This window comes from Hemitrygon akajei, chromosome 2 (genome assembly GCF_048418815.1).
Source record: "Hemitrygon akajei chromosome 2, sHemAka1.3, whole genome shotgun sequence".
Lineage (NCBI taxonomy): Eukaryota > Metazoa > Chordata > Chondrichthyes > Myliobatiformes > Dasyatidae > Hemitrygon > Hemitrygon akajei.
This window is the reverse complement of record NC_133125.1, coordinates 100,580,289-100,603,834: the sequence shown is the minus strand read 5'-3', so window position 1 is coordinate 100,603,834 and position 23,546 is coordinate 100,580,289. Positions and strand designations below refer to the sequence as shown.

Below are 23,546 nucleotides of genomic sequence, written 5' to 3'. Positions count from 1 at the left end.
ATGGTCAATTATCAGGACACAAGATCAACATAGATAAAACCCAATTACTTTCATATAACTATAGCTCACCAAGAGAAATCGAAAGTAGATATCCCTGGGTATGGCACACAGAGTCTTTCAAATATTTGGGCATCATTATGCCAAAAGATTTGGCAAAATTATCAGAATGCAATTATCAGCCTATATATAAAAAAATTAAGGAAGATATAACAAGATGGAACCTAATTCCTTTTTATTGTCTCAGTTCAAGGATTGAATCTATTAAAATGAATGTACTGCCCAGACTATTATATCTCTTTCAAACCCTACCAATAGAGATTAATCAAAATCAATTCAATGAATGGAACAAAATGTTATCAAGATATATTTGGCAAGGTAAAAGGCCTAGAGTTCATCTCAAAAATTTGCAATTAGCCAAGGAAAAGGGGGGATGGGGCCTACCTTCTCTTAGAGATTATTATTTTGCAGCACAGTTGAGAGCTGTGATATGTTGGTGCAAACCATCATATGACACTCAATGGAAAAACATTGAGGAGGGGATACTTCCCATCCCCTTACAGGCGATTTTGGATGATTACAACCTGCAAAGGTACATAAGTACTACTAATAACCCATGGGTGAAATAGACTCTTAAGATACGGAAAACTATTATAAAAGAATATAAACTAGAGGGAGATATTGCATTTCTTAAATGGTGTGCATATGACTCGGATTTTATGCCGAATAAACTGAATGCTAGATTTAAGGACTGGACAGCTAAAAGAATAACAGTTCTTTGCAATATAATGAAAGAAGGAACACTGTTCAGTTTTGAAATGCTTAAAGAGAAACACTTATTAGAAAAACAAGACTTTTATTCGTATTTACAGATGTGACAATATGTTAATAGGACAGTTAAAAATATAACCAAGGCAAGAACATGTTTGATAGAGCTATTTAGAAAAACATATAATTCAGATAACGGTAGTAGAATCATTTCAAGTGTGTATAAGGGTTTGTGAAATCTTAAAACACATTCAACTTCATACATTAAAACAAAATGTGAGAAGGAAGGAGGGATAATTATATCTGAGGAAGAATGGCCAATAATATGGATGTATCAATGTGTACCAGTTCACAGAAATGGAGGGAGTTCGGATGGAAAAACTTGATAAGATATTTTATTACACCCTCTCAGAAATGCCATTATGTTAGTAACCTCCCTGTTTGCTGGAGAAATTGTGAAAATCAAAATGCAAACTATTATCATATTTTCTGGGAATGCCCCGTTATCAAAGATCCAAGCTGCTTTTCAGGTAGTTGATAGGTTTTGTCCCCTAGCATCCCTTTAGAACAGAGATGTGGAGGAGTTCCTTTAGCTGAGGGTGGTGAATCTGTGGAATTCATTGGCACAGACAGCTGTGAAGGACAAGTAATTTGGTATATTTAAAGCAGAGGTTGGTAGGTTCTTGGTTAGTTAGGATGTCAAAGATTATGGGGAGAAGACAGGAAGATGGGATTGAGATGGATGATAATTCGCCATGATCAAATGGTGATGCCAGGTGGCCTAATTCTGCTCCTATAAGAACATAAGAAATGGGAACAGGAGTAGGCCATGCGGCCCATTAAACCTGCCCCGCCATTCTATAAGATCATGGCTGATCTGTCCGTAAACTCAGCTGTCCGTAAACATGGGGATGGTCCCTGCCTTTTCCCCATAACCCTTAATTCCCCTACTATGTAAAAATCTATCTAACTCTATCTTAAATATATTCAGTGAAGAAGCCTCAACTGCTTCCCTGGGCAGAGAATTCCACAGATTCACCACTCTCTGGGAAAAACAGTTTCTCCTCATCTCCATCCTAAATCTTCTTCCCTGAATCTTGAGGCAATGTCCCCTAGTTCTAGTCTCACCTACCAATGGAAACAACTTTCCTATTTCTTTCTTATCTATCCCTTTCAAAATTTTATATGTTTCTATAAGATCCCCTCTCATTCTTCTGAATTCCAGAGAGTATAGTCCCAGGCGACTCAATCTCTCCTCATAGGTTAACCCCTTCATCTCTGGAATCAACTTGGTGAACCTCCTCTGCACTGCCTCCAAAGCCAGTATATCCTTCCTCAAGTATGGAGACCAGAACTGCACACTGTACTCCAGCAGCGGCCTCACCAGTACCCTGTATAGTTGCAGCATGACCTCCCTGTTCTTGAATTCAATCCCTCTAGCAATGGCCAGCATTCCATTTGCCTTCTTAATAACCTGTTGTATCTGCAAGCCAACTTTTTGTGATTCATTCACAAGCACTCCCAAGTCCCTCTGCACAACAGCATGCTACAATCTTTCACCATTTAAATAATAATCTGCTCTTCTATTATTCCTTCCAAAGTGGATGATTTCACATTTACCAACGTTGTATTCCATCTGCCAGACCCTTGCCCACTCACTTAACCTATCTACAGTATATCCCTCTGCAGACTCTCCACATCCTCTGTACAATTTGCTTTTCCACTCAGTTTAGTGTTATCAGCAAATTTTGCTACGCTACACTCAGTCCCTTCTCCCAAATCATCAATGTAAATGGTAAACAGCTGCAGGCCCAGCACCAACACCTGCGGCACCCCACTCACCACTGACTGCCAACCGGAGAAACACCCATTTATACCAACTCTCTGCCTTCTATTGGTTAACAAATCCACTATCCATGCCAATACACTTCCTCAGACTCCATGCGTTTGTATCTTATTTATAAGTCTCTTGTGCAGCAACTTATCGAACACCTTCTGGAAATCCAAGTATATGACATCCACCTGTTCTCCTCTATACACTGCACTCATTATCTCCTCAAAAAACTCCAGTAAGTTTGTCAAACAGGACCTGCCCTTTCTGAATCCATGCTGCATCTGTCTAATGGAACCACTCTTTTCTAAATGTTTCGTTATTTCTTCCTTAATGACAGCTTCAAGCATTTTCCTGACTACTGATGTTAAGCTAACTTGCCAATGTCGCCCGTCTTTTGCCTACATCCTTTTAAAAAAAGTGGTGTGACATTTGCTGTCTTCCAATCCACCGGGACCTGCCCAGAGTCGAGAGAGTTTTGATAAATGATTATCAACGCGTCTACTATAACCTCCGCCAATTCCTTCAGCACCCTGGGATGCATCCCATCAGAACCAGGGGACTTATCTACCTTCAGGCCCTCTAGGTTGCTCATCGCTATCTGTTTAGTGACAGTGATTTTATCGAGATCCTCACTTCCCATCTCGTCCATACCATCCTTCTTTGGCATATTAGACGTGTCCTCCACCATGAAGACTGACACAAAATAGTCATTCAATGCCTCAGCCATTTCCTTATCACCCAATATCAATTTCCCCTTCTCATCTTCTAAGGGACCTATGTTGACTTTAGCCACCCTCTTCCGCTTTATATATTTATAAAAACTTTTGCTCTCTGCTTTTATTTTTTGTGCTAATTTACTTTCATACTCCATCGGCCCTTTCCTTATTTCTTGTTTAGTTGTTCTTTGTTGCTTTTTAAAGTTTTCCCAATCCTCCAGTCTCCCACTACTCTTTGTGACTTTGTACACATGTGCTTTTAGTTTGATACTATCTTTTATTTCCTTAGTTACTCAAGGCTGGCTCTCCCCACACTTACTGTTCTTACTTTTGACTGGAGTATACTTTTGCTGAGCACTGTGAAAAATCTCTTTGTAAGTATTCCATTGTTCCTCAACTGTCCTACCAGATAGTCTGTGCTCCCAATCCACATTGGCCAACTCCTCCCTCATCCCGTTGTAGTCTCCCTTGTTCAAGCATAATACACTAGTTTTAGATCTAACTATTTCATCCTCCATCTGTATGCAAAATTCCAAGAGGATCCCTGACTACAAGATCGTTAATCTGATCTGTCTCATTGCACTGGACAGGATGCCACTGTTCAGCCAGATTTTCATTCTCCCTCCTAAGTGCTGACTCATCACCACCTTTGATTCAGTCCATGACAGTGGTATCATCGACAAACTTGGATATGGCATTGAAGCTGTCCTTAGCCACATAATCATAGGTGTAAAGTGAGTAGAGCAGGGGACTAAGCACACAGCCTTGTGATACACCTGTGCTGATGGAGATTCTGGAGATGTTGTTGCTAATCTGAACGAACTGGCGTCTGCAAGTGAAGAAATCCAAGATCCAATTACACAATCAGGTATTGAGGTTAAGGTCTTGGACCTTATTGATTAGTTTTGAGGGGATGATGGTATTGAATGCAGAGCTGTAGCTGATAAAGTGCATCCTGATACATGCATCTTTGCTGTCCAGATGCTCCAGGGTTCAGTGAAATGTCCATGAGATGGCTTCTGAGGTGGACCTGTTGTGCAGGTAGACAAATTGGAGTGGATCTAAGTCGTTTCTCAGGCAAGAGTTGATATGTTTCATCACTAACCTCTCAAAACACTTCATCACTGTGGATGTAAGTGCTACTGGGTAATAGTCATTGAGGGAGGTAACCATGTTCTTGTGCACTGATATAATTGAAGCCTGCTTGAAGCAGGCAGGTACAACACTGCTGAAGCAAGAGGTTAAAGATCTCAGTGAACACTCCAGCCAGTTTATCAGCACAGGTCTTCAGTACTTGGTCAAGTACCCCTTCTGGACCAGATGCTTTTCGTGGGTTCACACTCCTGAAGGGTGCTCGGACGTCAGCCTCAGAGACTGAAGTCATAGGATCATCGAGGGATGAGGGGGTTTCTGATGGCTCTCCATGTTTTGATGGTTAAAGAGTGCACAGAAGGCAGTGAGCTCATCTGGAAGCGAAGCCCTGCTGTCTCCTATGTCACTTGGTTTAACTTTATAAGAGGTGATAGTTTTCAAGCCCTGCCACAACTATTGAACATCCTTCATTGATTCACGTTTGGTCCGGATTTGCCATTTTGCCTGTGAGATGGCTTTCTGGTGATTGTATCTGGACCTCCTGAAACTTTCTTGGTCACCAGACTTGAATGCCTGTTAACTGGCCCTCAGCAGATTTGGGATCTCAAGATTCATCTAGGGCTTCTGATTGAGGAAGACTCTGATTTAGTGAGTACACTAATAAAGTCCATTATAACCATGGTATATTCATTCAGATCCCCAGATGAGACCTTGAACATGGCCCAGTCTACTGACTCGAAACAAAACCCGTCGCCATTCCTCAGCCTCCCATGACCACCTCTTTGTTGTCCTTATCTCTGGAGTTTTGCTTTTTAGCCTCTGCTTATGCAGGACAAGCAAGTGATCCAATTTACCGAAATGCCGTCTGAGCACAAAGAGGTAGGCATTCCTTATCTCAGTATAACAGTGATTCAGTGTGTTGGGACCTCTGGTGCTTCAGTAATGGGGCAGAGATTTCTTCAAATGAGCCTGGTTGAAGTCTCTGACTAGGATTTGAAATGTATCAGGATGGACTGCTTCTTGTTTGGAGAAGGCTTCACACAGTGCTAGACTATAATCAGTGGCTGGTGGTAAGTAAACTGTGGTCAGGATCATGGATGAGAACTCCCTCGGTAAATAGAATGGACAGCATTTGACTGTTGGGTGTTCCGAATCGGGGAAACGTGAGCTTGACAAAACCGCCACATCGGAGTTATAACCACATAGAGTTATAATGAAACACATACCTCCTCCTGTTGCCTTTTCTGAATCAGCAGTTTGGTCCATTCTGTAAATCGAGTAGCCTTCAGGTCTGATCACTGCACCTGGCATGCTTGGAGAAAGCCATGCCTCGGTCAAACATAGAAAATGACATTCTCTCATTTCTGATTGGTACAACAATCTTGCCCTCAGGTCCCCATACCTGCCTGGTCTGCCGAATCCTTCAGATGAGTGTGAGATCTGCAGACCGTTGTTAGTTTAAATTGCTTAGAGGGAAGTTTCATGCCGCAGATTTCAGTAATTCAAAAGAGGTATAATTAAAAGTATATTAAGTACTATTGCCTGCAGACCACAGAACGTTGTCGATGATCACCATCTTGTCATGATTAGCAAAGGTATACCTCCAATGAATGATCACGTAAAATATTCAAACAGAATTTGTTGCAGTGGGTCTTTGCTATGTGTGCTTAATTAGTTAAATATATTTCCTGGACCCTTTTGTTCCAAAATACACTCTTCGGCCACTTTATTAGGTACACCTATACACCTGCTTGTTAGTGTAAATATCTAATCTGCCAGACATGTGGCAAGTTTTGGTGCATAAAAGAATGGGCAAGAGGTTCAGTTGTTATTCCACCCAAACATCAGAATGGGGAAGCAATATGATCTAAGTGGCTTTGATTGTGGAATGATTGCTGGTGCCAGACAGGGTGGCTTGAATATTTCAGAAACTGCTGAGCACCTGGGATTTTCACACACAAGTCTCCAGATTTTATAAAGAATGGTGCATAAAACAAAAAAAAAAACAGCCAGTGAGTGGCAGTTCTGTGGACAAAAATGCCTTGTTAATGAGAGAGGTCAGAGGAGAAAGGCCAGACTAGTTCAAGCTGACAGGATAGAGATAGTAACTCATATAACCTTGTGTTACAACAGTGGTGTGCAGAAGAGCATCTCTGAATGCAGAACATGTTGAAGCCTTGAAGTGGATGAACTACGGCAGCAGAAGGCCACACTGAGTTCCTCTGCTGTTCCTAATAAGGTGGCTACTGAATGTAGATTCCCCTACAAGTTGCTGGAATTGGACAAGCAATTCTGCAACATCAGCGGTGGATCTGCGATTGGGGTGAATGGCCACAAGGCTCCATAACCAATAGAATTTAAGAAATGAGAAAAGGGGTAGTAGGCTGAACACAGGTTTCCTGGCATGAAACTTTAGAAACACTAACTGATTTAACCTGATCCAATGTGCAGTTCCAAATGCACAGACTTATTTAATTCCACTTGCTCAAAACATCATTGTCCCTTTGCTTCTCAACCTCTATATTTGCTGTCAGAAGATATCTTACCATCTCTTTTCTAATGTTTTTGTGCACCTTTCATTTTTGTTGAATCTGGGATTCTTGCCTCCCATGCCACCCAGTCCCTCTGCAATGCCATTCCTCCGCTGTGCTTCCATTTTGTCGCTCACTTTGGTCATCAAAATCATCGAGATATTAACCTTTCAAAGTGGCGGCTCTTTGCAACATTCTTGTTTCATCTTTTGAGATATCATTGAACAAGAAAATTATTTCAATTTTTGAATTCATGTATTTTTCTCTTCTAAAAGTACCTCAAATAATATAATAATTATTATAATAATTCAAGTAATTAATAGCTTTGATCATTTTTCAACCACACCTGTTAGATCATTTTTTAAAATTGGTGCTTCTGATTTAACTGTCTTGTTATGGATGAATCTCAAACATATTAACCTAAAATTTATACCAATTGGCTTTCTAGGTCAGATCAAAACACAACTTTGTAAAATCTTTGGGGATGAAGGTGATCTTATTTGGCTATAACCTAACATTACATCTCCTTTCTTTCCTCTTCTCATGACTGACAGATCAATGATCTCTTTTTTGCCAGTCAAAGCTCGTGTAGTACAGACACTGCATGGGTTAGTGCATTTCTGACTTCTGTGCTTGCATGTTGCAGTGGACTATAGTGTGCATTGAAGACCAAATCAATCGTGCTGAACTGAGGGGCAAGATAAACTCCATGTCCAACCACCAGAAGCTCAGAAAGTTGGCCTGAGGGAGGGTGCACCAGATTCATCGCCTGGCTGTTGTTCATGACACTCCCTGTGGAATGGCCACCGTAGCAAGGCCTCCAGCTCATTTGGAACCGTGGGGTTGCAAAATGATAATGAGTTGGTGGGGATTGTACGTACAGGGTCACGAACACCAGGTCAGATTGACTCTAATCCTAAAGTAAGTGTTGCCTACATCAGCAACACAGTGAAATTGTCAAATCGTACAAAGTTATATATTACAATTTGAACTAATTAGCTAAAACAATTTACACTATGCAGAATTAGTTAAATACACGTATAGTACTGTGCAAAAGTCTTAGGCGCACATATACATAGCTAGGGAGCCAGGACCTTTGCACAGAACTGCAGTAATTTCATGTATCGCACTATACTGCTGCTATGAGAAAAAACAAATTTCCTGACTCCTGAGTGATGATAAACCGGATTCCAATATGGGTCTCTACTGTGGACTGAGTGGGAAGGGGCAGGGGGAAGGGACTTGTGGCTGGGGAAAGGGGAAGGGAGACAGAAGGGAGTGGATGAGACATTCTCTAATGATCAACAAAGTAATTGTTTGGAGTCAGATCACCTTGCTTGCTGCCTCAGGGCTAGGTGTGTCTGCATCTGTGTCACCCACCACCCCCAGCACTCCTTCTCTACCAATTGTCCTTCACCCTTCCTGCAGCGCTCCACCCTCACCATTCCCAACATCCTTTGCTCCCTCCAGATTTACAAACTCACTCTCTGCTCCATGTTGACAAATACAGTACTGTGCAAAAGTCTTAGACAACCTGCCTAAATATACATATTACATATATATGTGCTTAAGACTTTTGCACAGTATTCTGTGTCACATCAAATGTTCTCCTTAGAACACTGGACGAATATCAACTGAAGCTCCATAGATTCGTTAATGAGTCACTATAGAAAAAAGGGAACAGCTTCACATAGCATTGGGCCTGTCGGGCATGATTATTTTATTACATGTGTAACACACTGTAAGGTTTCACTGCTAATGTAATGGTGGCTCTGTAATGTTCCGCTGCTAAGGTAATGGTTTCTCTGTAGCAGCAATGTTTGGGTTATGACTAGAGATAATGGGGGCTTTAGAATGTATGTTAGCCAATGAGCGGGAAGTTATTCTTTCTTGTGTGTCTGGGAGCAGGGATTTCACGCTCTTTTGTCGGGGAGAGATGAAGAGAGAGGACACAAATGGAGAGAGTTGGAAGACCGCCGGTTGGAGTGGACTGAGGAACGAGGGTCCGAGGGTCAGCTACGCTTGGAGGAGGTTGACGGGAACAAATAATGAAACTGTGAGCTCCATCGTTTGCATATTAGACTGTTTCATGAGAATGGGCTCTTTTTTTGTTTCTTTACTATCTATATAGTCAAATTAAGAATTATAAAGCCCAATCGCTTAATCACATATTGTGTACTGTTTGTTATTTCGTGGTACTGATTTGTAACAGGGGACACATCGCAAAGCATCCACCCAAACAAGATTTTTTAAGCTTGGCTGGGCTGGGGGCTATCACCCCCTATATTAAGCTGCTAGCCGAACCGAGGGTTACATATGGATAAAGTTCAAATTGCTGATTCTCAGAAATTCTTTCAAGTGATCATGTTTTAATGTAACTTACTTTAATATTTGTCATTCTTCTGTAAGATATATTCCCACTCACATCCTACCCCATCATTTAACACTTGTGATTTCCAGTCAATCTGTTTAGATTTGCATGGAGTGTGTAGGAACTATGCATCTGTTTTCTACCTGCATTGCATTCTGTGTTTATTATGGTATCTACTCCCGTAGGTAAAAATAAAGGGTTTGGTTACATAGTCGTGCTTTGCTCAGTACTAAGGGCCGACGGATGTTATATCTTTTGTTGACTGCTGAATTACGTTTACTTTCCCTTATTTCAATTGCCTCAAGATTGTACGTTTGCTAATTGCTAATCAAGGGATCAAATACACATCTTCGACTTTGGAACTACTATTGGAGCTGAGGGTGCTTCTGTGGGGGTAGCAGCAGTGGCACTTGGCTTGGTTAGAATTGGCTGCTATGGAGTGTATAGTACATAAATTGGTAATTTGCTCCCTAATTTAACATACAAGTGTTTATTCTGCCTCCTGCATATTTTCAATGTTCTACCTGAGACTTCTCCCACATTATGGTAAAGGAGATTTTCCTGAATTCCTTATTGGATTTGTTAGTATAGAGGCTATTGATGGTGCTTCCAGGTGGAGGCACCTTTGCCATTCCGTCAAGTACTTTCATAACCTTGTGACTTCCAATCGGGTCATTTCTCACCGGAAGCTTCAGCTGTGTTGAAGATAGAGGCAGGCTGGAGGATGATGAGTGGAGACATAAAGGCGACAACAGCTGGAGTCTGATCACCTGCTCTAGATTGCAGCACCTGCCGTCTCCTGAGACTCTTCTCCACTCAGTAGTCTCTTCTGCATTGGAGAAACCAAACACACCAGATGTTCCAGGGCTGGCTGAAGAGCCAATGTAGACCTTTTGCTCCGGTAGGCAAATTTGAGTGGATCCAAATTGCTTTTCAGGTAGTTGATAGGTTTTGTCCCCTAGCATCCCTTTAGAACAGAGATGTGGAGGAGTTCCTTTAGCTGAGGGTGGTGAATCTGTGGAATTCATTGGCACAGACAGCTGTGAAGGACAAGTAATTTGGTATATTTAAAGCAGAGGTTGGTAGGTTCTTGGTTAGTTAGGATGTCAAAGATTATGGGGAGAAGACAGGAGGATGGGATTAAGATGGATGATAATTCAGCCATGATCGAATGGTGATGCCAGGTGGCCTAATTCTGCTCATATAAGAACATAAGAAATAGGAACAGGAGTAGGCCATGCGGCCCATTAAACCTGCCCCGCCATTCTATAAGATCATGGCTGATCTGTCCGTAAACTCAGCTGTCCGTAAACATGGGGATGGTCCCTGCCTTTTCCCCATAACCCTTAATTCCCCTGCTATGTAAAAATCTATCTAACTCTATCTTAAATATATTCAGTGAAGAAGCCTCAACTGCTTCCCTGGGCAGAGAATTCCACAGATTCACCACTCTCTGGGAAAAACAGTTTCTCCTCATCTCCGTCCTAAATCTTCTTCCCTGAATCTTGAGGCAATGTCCCCTAGTTCTAGTCTCACCTACCAATGGAAACAACTTTCCTATTTCTTTCTTATCTATCCCTTTCAAAATTTTGTATGTTTCTATAAGATCCCCTCTCATTCTTCTGAATTCCAGAGAGTATAGTCCCAGGCGACTCAATCTCTCCTCATAGGTTAACCCCCTCATCTCTGGAATCAACTTGGTGAACCTCCTCTGCACTGCCTCCAAAGCCAGTATATCCTTCCTCAAGTATGGAGACCAGAACTGCACACAGTACTGCAGGTGCAGCCTCACCAGTACCCTGTATAGTTGCAGCATGACCTCCCTGTTCTTGAATTCAATCCCTCTAGCAATGAAGGCCAGCATTCCATTTGCCTTCTTAATAACCTGTTGTATCTGCAAGCCAACTTTTTGTGATTCATTCACAAGCACTCCCAAGTCCCTCTGCACAACAGCATGCTACAATCTTTCACCATTTAAATAATAATCTGCTCTTCTATTATTCCTTCCAAAGTGGATGATTTCACATTTACCAACGTTGTATTCCATCTGCCAGACCCTTGCCCACTCACTTAACCTATCTACAGTATATCCCTCTGCAGACTCTCCACATCCTCTGTACAATTTGCTTTTCCACTCAGTTTAGTGTTATCAGCAAATTTTGCTATGTTACACTCAGTCCCTTCTTCCAAATCATCAATGTAAATGGTAAACAGCTTGGGCCCAGCACCAACCCCTGCTGCACCCCATCACTACTAACTGCCAACCAGAGAAACACCCATTTATAACAACTCTCTGCCTTCCAGACGTGTCCTCCACCATGAGGATTGACGCAAAATAGTCGTTCAATGCCTCAGCCATTTCCTTATCACCCAATATCAATTTCCAAGGGACCTACGTTGACTTTAGCCACCCTTTTCTGTTTTATATATTTATAAAAACTTCTGCTGTTTTTATATTTTGTGTTAATTTACCTTCATACTCTATCTTCCCTTTCCTTATTTCTTGTTTAGTTGTTCTCTGTTGCTTTTTAAAGTTCTCCCAATCCTCCAGTCTTCCACTACTCTTTGTGACTTTGTACACATGAGCTTTTAATTTGATACAATCTTTTATTTCCTTAGTTATCCAAGGCTGGCTCTCCCCACACTTACTGTTCTTGCTTTTGACTGGAATATACTTCCGTTGAGCCCTGTGAAAAATCTTTGAAAGTATTCCACTGTTCCTCAACTGTCCTACCAAATAGCCTGTGCTCCCAATCCACATTAGCCAACTCCTCCCTCATCCCATTGCAGTCTCCCTTGTTCATGCATTAATACACTAGTTTTAGATCTAATTATTTCATCCTCCATCTGAATGCGAAATTCAATCATACTATGATCACCCTTTCCAAGAGAATCCCTGACTACAAGATCATTAAATCTTACCTGTCTCATTGCACAGGACTAGATCTAAGATAGTATTTTCCCTTGTCCATCTGTGGTCTCGTGGTCTATGGTAAATTGGGTGATTATGTAGAGGACCTGCACTAAGTCTGGAGGGGAGATCCTTAGTTTCTAGTTATCTACCACTTCATATCTCCATCCCATTTGCACCATGACCTTCTGCACTTTAGCACTGTTATAGTGAGGCCCAGTTCATGCTTGAGCAATAACATCTCATTTCTGACTTCTGGGCTCAGTATTGAATTCTACAACTTTAGCTAATTTATCTATCTGTATCAGTTAACAATTTTTTTTTGATATTACCTTAACTTGTTTGTTTCATTTCTTTCTGGAATTGGAGGTCATGCATGGACTGAACCTCCGGCACTGCATTTCACAACTATGTTCTTGATAGTTCTCACTCTCTAACTGCTGCCATTCACTTAATGATCATTTAGTCTGTTTACAGTTTATATCCAGTGTCACCCCAGTGACATCCCCTGCCCTTCGGCTTAAAGTGCTTCTTTTATCTCCTTCCAAGTTCTGATGAAAGGTCTTTAGCTTGAAAAGTTAACTCTCTTTCTCTTCCCACAGATGTGGTCTAATCAGTATTTTTGGTTTGTATTTCACATTTCCAACATCAGCAATTTTTTCCCCTTTTGATTTTCATTTTCAACTTCTGCTTCTCAGGAGAAAACGTCTGTTATTATCTTTATAAATATATTTTCATCTTCAGCAAATTCACTATATTTTTATATAATCTAGAGATTATTGCAACCTCATTCTTCAGAAATGAAAACAAAACAGATGATGCTGAATTCTACACTGAAAAATTCTATTTCTACAAAGCTACATGTAGCACTCTGACAGAATCTTGAATTGAGTTGAGTTCACAAAATATTATTACTGGATTTATGTTCAGATAAGCACGGTCTTTGGAAGAGGAAGCAATTTTCACAAACAGTTACAGTGTATTTCAAGTAAGTTAACTGGGTCATTGTACTGAATTTTTTTCTGGTGGTGAAATCTGAAGTCTGGTATGCTGAGTATTTCCAGCATTTTGTTCATTTTTTTGTGTTCTTTTTAAAGCAAAGCAAGCAAATAATATTGCGACAATTGTGTCACAACTTGTTCTGTTAACTTTTCGAGATGAGTCCCGATTTACTTTAAGCCATCAGAGTCTTCAACTTCCTTCAAACTATTTGACACTGCACAATATACAGAAGAAGACTAATTGCAGTGGAATTGAAGATTCAGATTCTTTTCTTACTGGTAACTCTTCAGAACTTTATTTCTATCAAGCTTCTCAAAGATAACAAACATGAAATTTCTGCAGCTGCTGGTAGTGCAGAGCAACACACACAAAACGGTGGAGGAACTTGGCAGGCAGGTGATGGCATCCATTAGTCTCACGCGACCACGGATCTGCGCCTGGAAAGTCTTGCGAGTGTCCTCTCCAGGGCGCAGGCCTGGGCAAGGTTGTATGGAAGACTGGCAGTTGCCCAAGCAGCAGGTCTCCCCTCTCCATGCCACCGATGTTGTCCTAGAGACGTCACTTGGCATCAGTGACGTCGCAGGAGTTGCCAGAGCGAGATTGAAGGCAACGTCGGTCTGCCTTAGGGACTCCAGCTCTGGATTTGTCCTCAGGGTTTACTCCCGAAGCCTTTCCCATAAGTGGGCACAAAGTATGCTGCAGCTGCTGTGGTCAAATCAACACACACAAACAAGCTGGATGAACTCAGCAGGTCGGGCAGCATCCGTTGAAATGAGCAGTCAAGGGTCTCGGCCTGAAACGTTGACTGCTCATTTCACCGGATGCTGCCCGACCTGCTGAGTTCATCCAGCTTGTTTGTACATGTTGATTTTCCCATGAGTGGGTATGGCTGCAAGGCAGTGAAGGTTTGAAATCAGAGTTTTCCCTCTTAGATGGACTGCCTTCCCGGGCGGATGAGCTCCATCTACCCGAAAGCAGTCAGGTAGCAACTATGGAAATGAATAAACAGTTGACATTTTGGGCTGAGACCACCTTCAAGACTGAGAAGGAAGGGAGAAGATGCCTGAATTGTGTGTGGGGGGCGGGGAGTGACTAGCTGGAAGGTGATACGTGAAGTCAGGATGGTGGGAAGAGTCAAGGGCTGGAGAGGAAGGAATCTGATAGGAGAGTGGACAATGAAAGGGAATGAGGAGAGGACCCAGAGGGAAGTAATAGGCAGGTGAGAAGGAATAGAGGAAGGGGAGGGGGAGATTTGTTCGCTGACAGGAGAAATCGATATTGATGCTATCGGGTTGGAGGTTACCAGACTTCTGCCAGCGTTTTGTGTGTGTTACTTCTCAAAAATGGATACTGTTTTTACCCTGCTACGTAATGCAACCCTGTAAAAGGATCAGCAGCAACACACCTAGAGTCTGGTTTTGCTGTTAACAAATCACTACTTTATTAGTAACTACGTCATAGAGTAACTTAGACCAGGTAAATCAAGAGATAGCAATGTTATACATATATATGTGTGTAAATATAACTCCCAAACTCATTAAAGCTTGGATGGCAAGAGTTACATAAGAAAGTTCAGTTTAGTTTAATCTATGGAATTTGCAGTGAGAGAGATATTTGTAATTCAAACAACCAGGTGTTGTCGATCTTCCCGTTGTCCTCTGAATCCTCACACGAAGTATCACCGACAGTAGCTTATCACAAAGGGGACCATCTTCAAGGGAACCACCACCCAGGCAAGGGTCGACACACCGGTAGATTCCACAAGGTTACCCCAATCACACAACGTGATAGCCACTTATCCAGTTCCACGACATACGAAATAACTCCAACAGTGATTTGTCACAGGGGTGTCTTTCTTCAGTAAACTACCACACCCAGACAAAAGGGTAAACACACATGTGGTATTCACAAAGGTTTCCCCTCACCAGAGAACCCACTCCTGTGGATTAACTACGTGACAATCACACTTTCGTGTCCGAATAGAAACAAACTCACCCCTACAGGCTACTTGGAGAGAGAGTCTAAACAGTGATCTCTTTGTCACTAAATTTCTTCTGTTTCAAACCTTCCTCTCCTCTCCACTCTGCAAACTACTTCTAGTTGCAGCACTGGTGAGAGTTATTCATCAATACTCTGGATCGATCTCAACTCACCCCTTTTGGGCTACTGGAAGTTTAAACCAGTGACCGACTCATTGGTGTCTTCCATTGACTGAATACATCTTGACTCTAATTGTGTGTCTGTGACTGTCCTTGTAAAAAGTAAACAGGGTACCATAACATTCGATTGTCCATCAAATAACTCCACTTCTCTCCACCATAGTAACCAAGCAACTCTGCAGTCAGCAGAAATCCAACAATGTCTAAAAGTCAGTCTAATTCTCTCGCATTTTAAAGTGACAGTCCACAGAAAAAAAAATTAACCCTAGGGGTATATAACAACCCCAATACAAGATTCTCTAAACGGACCACCTGAGGTATAGAAAACATTGATTATAAATCTGCTCTGCATAGATATTGTTAGGTTAAATTTTAAAAAAGTGTGTAGGGGGGATCTATCAAGCAAAATATATCCGATATTCATTATTTTTTCATTTCTAGCATAGCATGGAGATTTAAATCTGAGGTAGCTATGTTGGCTGGAGTCAGGGCGTTATGTTTTGGCAGGATTACCTGGGCCAAGCAGGTCAGAGGGTAGAGGCCAGACTAAGTGGGGTCCACAGGTCCTCCAAGTTTGGGGTTCAGCTCAGGGCTAACAACTTGACTGGTCAAACAAAATTGTTATGGAAACAGCAATGATGAGTCCTTCTACATCTGAGTGTGATGGCTTTCCTGACACTCCACCTGGAATTGACAGTAGTGAAAACCGAGCGACTGACATGATGAAGGAAACCCTGAACACCACCAGAGGTGGAGGACTTTTATTGCGGCCCTAAATGCCAGTGATGTAACTGGCAGAAAGTGCTTTCTACATCTCCCAAAATATTTCTCTTAAAATATTACCATAACAGAACTGAGCGAGGGACAGGACCGGAAGCTTAATGTTCCGGAGTGTTGGCAGTTTATAAAAGATAGAAAAGGAAATCAGGATTTTGGGTGAGGGAAGGGGTGTTGGGTAGTCATGCTATTAATCAGGAACAATATCACAGCTGCACTTGAGTGGGACATAATGGAGCTCTCGTCCACTAAGGTATATGGGTAGACCTCAAATGTAAGAAATGTGCACTCACTCTGATAGGATTATACTATAGATCCCCATAGCCACCAGCACATAGAAGGGCAGATATGAAGGCAGATGAGGGAAAGGAGTAAAACAGCATTGTTGTAATGGAGACTTCAACTTTCTTAATATAGACTGAGACCACCTTACTGCAAAAGGTTTAGATGGGGCAGAATTTGTTAGGTGCATCCAGGACAGTTTCTTAAATCAATATGTAGACAATTCAACAAGAGGAGGGGGGCATACTGGACCTTGTGCTGGGTAATGAGCCTGGCCAGGTGACCAACCTTTCAATCCGAGAACAATTAGGGAACAGTAATCGCAACTCCTTAACTTTTTAGGTAGCTATGGTTAAGGATAAGTATAGACTTTGCTTAAGAGTACTGAACTGAAGCCGGCAAATTGTGAGAGCATTAGGCAGCAACTAGGGAGAGTTAATTAGGTACAGCCGGTTTTGGGCAAATGCACAGAGTACAGGACAGGACAGTGTCAGTAAGAAGGAAGGGCAAGGATGGCAAAGTCAAAGGACTTCGGATGCCAAGATAGATGGTGAATTCAGTCAAGAAGAAAAAGGATTTATATACAGATTTTTGGAAATTAATAGAAAACAGAACCCTTGAGGATTATAAAGAAGCAAAAACAAAAACTCAAAGGGAATTAAGAAAGCCAGGTTGGGCCATTAAAGCCCTTAAGAAGTAGCATTACAGTGAATCCCAAGGCAATCTATACATACATCAAGAGCAAGAAGATACCTACAGAGCAGGTAGGACCTCTCCAAAATGGAGAGAACATATGCTTGGAGACAGAGGCCCTAAATGAGGGCTTTGCATTAGTGTTTACTAAGAAGAACATGGAGGATAAGGAGATCAGTTTGGAGCATGCTAATTTTCTAGAGCATTTGGAAATAAAGAAGGTGGTGGTGTGGGGCCTCTCAGAGCGCTAAACTGGATAAACCCCCAGGGAGTTATAGAATATACTCCAGGTTATTGAGAAAGGCATGACAAGAGATTGCTGGGGCCTCTCTAACCAAAGACAAGGTCTCAGAAGACCAGTAAATAGCAAATGTTGTTCCATTATTCAAGAAGTAAAACAGGGAAATCCCCTGGAAACAATAGACCAGTAAGTCTCACGTTAGTTACTAGAGAGGATTCTTGGGGATAGGATTTATGAGAAATTGGAAAACTGTGGCCTAATTAGTTCATGGTCAAATATACATGAATACGGCCAAACAAAAGTGTTACGCCAGGGCCATGGTGCAAACCACAGTGCCAACATTCACACACAGCACAAGACACATGTAAGATAGCAGTAGAATACAGTCACACACAAAAAAACCATAGTCCAGGTCTCCGAGTCCATGAATGTTGTAGCAGTCTGCTTTCAAACACAATACAGTTTGTCTTCTGCCCAGAGAACAGTAGGGGGTAGCACCGACACCGCTGGAGCACCTGAGTCTGACCCCACCCACTGGGTGGCTACAAACAGCTGACACTGCTGCCTGAGGCCTAGTCCTTGCTATGACTGAGGACACAGCTGACCTGCCATCCGCTAATAAACCAATGAGTTGGAATGGCAACATTCCGCACCACCAATGTCCAAACGGGTCTTGCGATCACAAGAAAAGTGACCAAGAAATTTACTGGCTGTTAGACCGCACACCTCCTTCGCGCAGCGACTTCTCCGTTGCTAGCAGCATCGCGTTCGGCACCAAGTTCAGCTCCTTCAGTTTCTCTGCCAATGAGCAACTCGCAGATGGGGTAGACCTGCAGTACTTTAGCTCCTTAATGTCCAGTAGGATCTCGCGATCGTTAAAAAGTACATTAAAAAAAGGCAATAAGACCTTTGGTTGACCCCGTAGAAATCACTGCGTGCAAGCATGCTGCTATCTTACCAGAAGTAGCAGTCAGCATGGCTTTGTATAGAGCAAGTCACATCTTACTAACTTGACTGAGTTTCTAGGAGGTAATGAAGGTGATTATTGAAGATAGAGCTGTGAACGTTGCCTACATGCATTTTAGGAAGGCGCTTGACTGAGTTTCTAGGAGGTAATGAAGGTGATTATTGAAGATAGAGCTGTGAACGTTGTCTACGTGCATTTTAGGAAGGCGCTTGACTGAGTTTCTAGGAGGTAATGAAAGTGATTGATGAAGATGGAGCTGTGAACATTGTCTACGTGCATTTTAGGAAGGTGCTTGACAAGGTCCCTCACACGAGGCTCATTCAGAAGATTAAGATGCATGGGATCCATGGTGAATTTGCCCTTTGGATTCAGAATTGTATTTCCAATAGAGATGGCCGATGAGATTCATTCCAGCTGGTGACTAGTGGCACTCTGCAGTGACCTTTACTGGGACCACTGCTGATTGTGATATTTATCAATGACCTGGATAAGGACACTGATGGCTGGGTAAGTAAGTTTGCAGATAATATGAAGATTGGTGGTGTAGATAGGGTAACCATCTGGCAAAGGATTGATAGGAATATCGATTAGCTGCAGATATGAGCAGAAAAGAACAGATGGTCTCTAATCCAGACAAATGTACAGTGCTGCACTTTGAGAAATCAAATGTAAGGGGTCCATACATTGTTCAAAGTAAATTATTGAAGTACATATGTGTTGCCATATACAACCCTGAGATTTATTTTTTTGCAGGTATTTTCAATAAATCCATAGAGTAATAACCATAACAGAATCAATGAAAGACCACACCAACTTGGGCTTTCAACCAGTGTGCAAAAGACAACTGTACAAATACAAAAAGAAAGAAATAATAATAAATAAGCAATAAATATCAAGAACATAAGATTAAGAGACCTTTGAAAGTGAGTCAATTAGCTCACTTTCATTGGAATATTTCAATGATGGGGAAAGTAAAGTTGAATGAAATTGTGCCTTTTGGTTCAAGAGCCTGATTTTTGAGGGGTAGTATCTGTTCCTGAACCTGGTGGTGTGAGTCCTGAGGCTCCTGTACCTTTTCCTGATGGCAGCAGCGAGAAGACTGTGTGTCCTGGGTGGTGGGGGTCCCTGACGATGGATGGTGCTTTCCTGCAACAGCATTTCATGTAAATATGCTCAATGGTGATGGACTGGGCCATATCCACTACTTTTTGTATGATTTTTCATTCAAGGGCATTAGTGTTTCCACACTAGGTTGTACCACAGCCAGTCAATATACTCTCCGCTGCATATCTGTAGAAGTTTGTCAAAGTTTTAGATGTCACGCTGAATCTTCGCAAACTCCTAAAGAAGTGGAGTCGCTGCTTGGCTTTCTTTGTAATTGTAGGAAGAAGACAAATGGCATGCTTGCATTTACTTATTTATGTAGGGATGCAGCACAGAACAGCCCCTTCTGACCCAGTGAGCCACACCACCCAGCATCTCACCTATTAAAACACTAGCCTAATCACAGGACAATTTACAATGACCAATTAACCTACTGTGGGAGGAAAGCCTCGCAGTTCATGGAGAGAACATACAAACTCCTTACTGATGGCACCGCCATTGAATTCTGAATGTAACAGTCACGCTAACGACTACACAACTGTGGCTCAAAAATTATTATTGAGGAATTGAATTCAAGAGCAGGGTAGTTATGATGCAGCTTTATAAATCTCTAGTTAGTCTACATCTGGAGTATTGCGTACAGTTCTGGTCACCCAATTATAAGAAGGATGTGAAAACTTTGGAGAGGGTACAGAAGAGGTTTTACCAAGAGGGCATGTGCTAGCAAGGACAAGTTGGATAAACTTGAGTTGTTTTCTCTGGAGCAGTAGAGTTTTAAGGGAAATTTGATAGATGTTTATAAGATTATGAGAGGCATAGATAGACAGCCAGTATTCTTTTTTCTCAAAGTTGAAATGACCAATACAGAGGGCATGCATTGACAGTGAGAGGAGTTAAGTGCAAAGGAGATGTGCAAGGAAGTTATTTTTAAAAGCACAGAGTGACTCTGCTACCTGGGGTGGTAATGGATGCAAATATGATAGTGACATTGAAGAGGCTTTTAAACACATGAAAGTGAAGGAACTGGAAAGACACGGACATTGTCTACGCAGAAGGGAGTAGTTTAATTGGGCATTTGATTACTAACTTAATTAGTTTGGCACAATATTGTGGGCTGAAGGGCCTGTGCTGTACTGTTCCATATTTTATGTTCTAAAATATGCTGTGAAGTTTTATATTCTGATTCACCTGGGTACCACTGGCGTCAGTGAAAGCTCAGCTGGCTGTTCGAGCAGTGCTCCGATAACTCTCCCCAGGATGAGCTGGGGAAAATTGTGGTACTTTCAAGTGGATGAAGATGGTTGTGGGACAGTGTTTCTGGATTCTGCAGACTTGCTGTCCCAAATCCAAGCTGTACTTCCTGTCCTGCCACATCTCTGAAGCAGATCATGTAACAGTCAGAAATGATATTCTAGTAACCCACCTGGCATCACCTCTCATCTACTATCTAACCTCTTCCCCCTCCACCCCACCTTTCTTTTCTGGTGTCTTCCCCCTTCCTATCCAGTCCTGATGAAGGGTCTCGGACCGAAATATCAACTGTTTGTTCATTTCCTTAGATACTGCCTGACCTGCTCAGTTCCTCCAGCATTTTTTCTACGTTGCTCTGGATTTCTAGCATCTGCAGAATTTCTTGTTTATCATATTCTAGTACCTCATTTTTCTTGTCGTGAATGCAGCCTTTGGTATGTGGCCACTCCCATTCTGCAAGTGTTTAATTGTCTAAATAACAAACACTATTTCTGACATGAGGCTAAACAACCAACAGTGAAGATTGTGAACTCAATATTTTTTTGAGCCACTCTATGTTCAGTTTAGAAGAATTCACTAACTCGCTAATTTTAATTACTTATTGAGAGAAGCTGAGGGACAAATTTTTCTGGAAGTTAGAATAACATTGGTGACTAAACATACTAGGCACCCTGATGCGTCTTGTAGGATTCCTTGCCAGAACTGGGAACAGGCACCCAATCTGTCAAATGTGGGGGTGGAGGGCATGGATGGTATGCATCACTTAAAAACATTGTTTTCCACATGCCTCTGAGTCAGGGGTTCCCAATCATTTTTATGCCGTGAACCCTTACCATTCACCAAGGTTTGGGAATCCTTGCTCAGAGTTCATGAGAGTGCCAAATACCCCCTGCAGAGGAAGCTTTTCTATACAGAAAGCTGGAACAGAGGTCCAAATATATGTTCACATCCTACATTCATGAGGTGGGGCAATTAAATTCATGTAATTAAATAAAAACTGTAATTATAAACAAGTAATGGCCACTGTGACACTATTAAATTACTGTATTAAAACACATTTGGGTCAGTAATATACAGGAAAATTTCTAACAGTACCCATTTTGGCTAGATTTAACACGAGGCTGCCAATGTGGTTGACTCTTGACTACTATTTCTGTTTTTCTTGTTAAAATCATTTTTTTTTGTTAAAATAATCCCTCTCCGCTATGCTGTGGGGGGAAAAAGAATCAGACTGGAATAATTATGATGGAGTGAAATTGTGCGCTACAGTGGATTTGAGATTTAAATCATTCCAGAAATCAGCTCTGTTAATATAACCCCTGAATTGGTTATGTACCTGTAAGATGTTATGATGCTATATCATGTCTGTGACGGTAACAAGAATGCCTTCACCTTTAGTAAACCAGCATAGCCTTTAGCCAACTGAGAGTCTGACGATCAGGGCCTCAGACTGAGCACTGAACTCAAATCTACTGGACAACAGTGATCTCTGTCTGTCACAATCCCGGACTCTACTGCCCAGTTTACGCGCCCATGCAGTTGGGGAGCAGAATAGGTTCAGCAAGCTCACTTGTGAGTATTGTTACGTTCCCCAGTAACCGGGTGACTTTCCAGCAAAGATAGATGGGTCCCTGAAGCCTGGTGCTACTATTTTCAAATGTTTTATTTATAAAGGGGCACAAACGTATGGTTAATACAAAACATTCAGATCATATACATCGTCAAAATTCAATCTAAAGCATAGGTGTAGTAATAATCAATCAAAAATGAGCTCTATCGTTGTCTAGGGGTAGAACGATTTGTCCAATTGAAATATAAAAGTCTCGCCAGTTCATGAAGGCTTTTTGCCGCTTGAGGGACCGCTGCGTGTTCACGGGTTGGAGAGAGAAAATAAACTTGCCAGCCTTCTGGACTCAAAGCGTGAGATCGAGAACGGGAGTTCCTCGTTGTCCGTCCGAACTCCTTTTCGGGGTTATTAGCCACTCGATTCCCTAGCTAGGGGATCCGAATCACACGTGGCTTCCGAGCAGCTTCCCGTTATTACGAGAGGAATGAGTGATGGTGTCCGTCTAGTGCGTCGCTGGAGTACCGCCTCCAGCAGTCTCCTTTTTATCATGGCTGGCAGATTTGTAAATGTCAATCTAGGGTGAGGCCATCCCCACACCACATTGCCCGAGGGTGTCCATGTCCCTGATATCTGGCACGTACTATAGAGTTGCAATTCACACAGGTGCCTCTAAGAACAATGGTCAACTCCGTGGCATTGTCTCTCATTTCCTGGGTCCAAGACCCGAATTAATAGCGATCTTGCGATTCTCTTGAAGGAGGGGGCTGAGGTCATGACAGTATGCACATTAATGTTGAATTTTGATGGTATTTAACTCCCTTCCTTTTGTTCTAGTCTTGTTGAGAGTTGACCAAAAGCACAGTAACATTACCCTCCCTGTTTACCTTCATCCTTGTCCGGGAAAGAAGACTACCATTTTGACTGGTGCCTTCAAAGTGTGGTATCCATTTGGTATTCAGTTATTGCTTCAGCTGCAGTGTTGGCATTTAACTTTCAGCTTGAGAGTTTTAGTTAATGACCTTGTTGGCCTAGTGTTTATTGTTTTTCTTTTCCATTAAATTCTGCTGCTGTTCTCATTAAAGTCAGTGAACTGTTGACCTACTTCAGTCTCTCCCTCCCTCTCTGCCCTTGGGCCATATCCAAGTGCTGTGTCACTGTACTCCCACATGATTTGGACTGTTCACTGCAGGCACCTCAAGTGACTGGAAAGAAAAAACCACCAACAGTGTGGACAAGATTAATCAAAACCTTCCGTAAGATGACGTCAGAGATTGTTTTCAGAC

General features: G+C 42.0%; 1 long non-coding RNA gene across 1 annotated transcript in view; it reads left to right on the top strand.

The window, feature by feature from the left end:
* LOC140714706 (uncharacterized) overlaps positions 1–23,546 on the top strand; it is a 66,885-nt gene that overhangs the window by 29,904 nt on the left and 13,435 nt on the right. The window contains exon 2 of the long non-coding RNA XR_012095977.1: positions 8,847–8,994. This is a non-coding gene — a long non-coding RNA (uncharacterized lncRNA). The remainder of the gene's footprint in view (positions 1–8,846; positions 8,995–23,546) is intronic.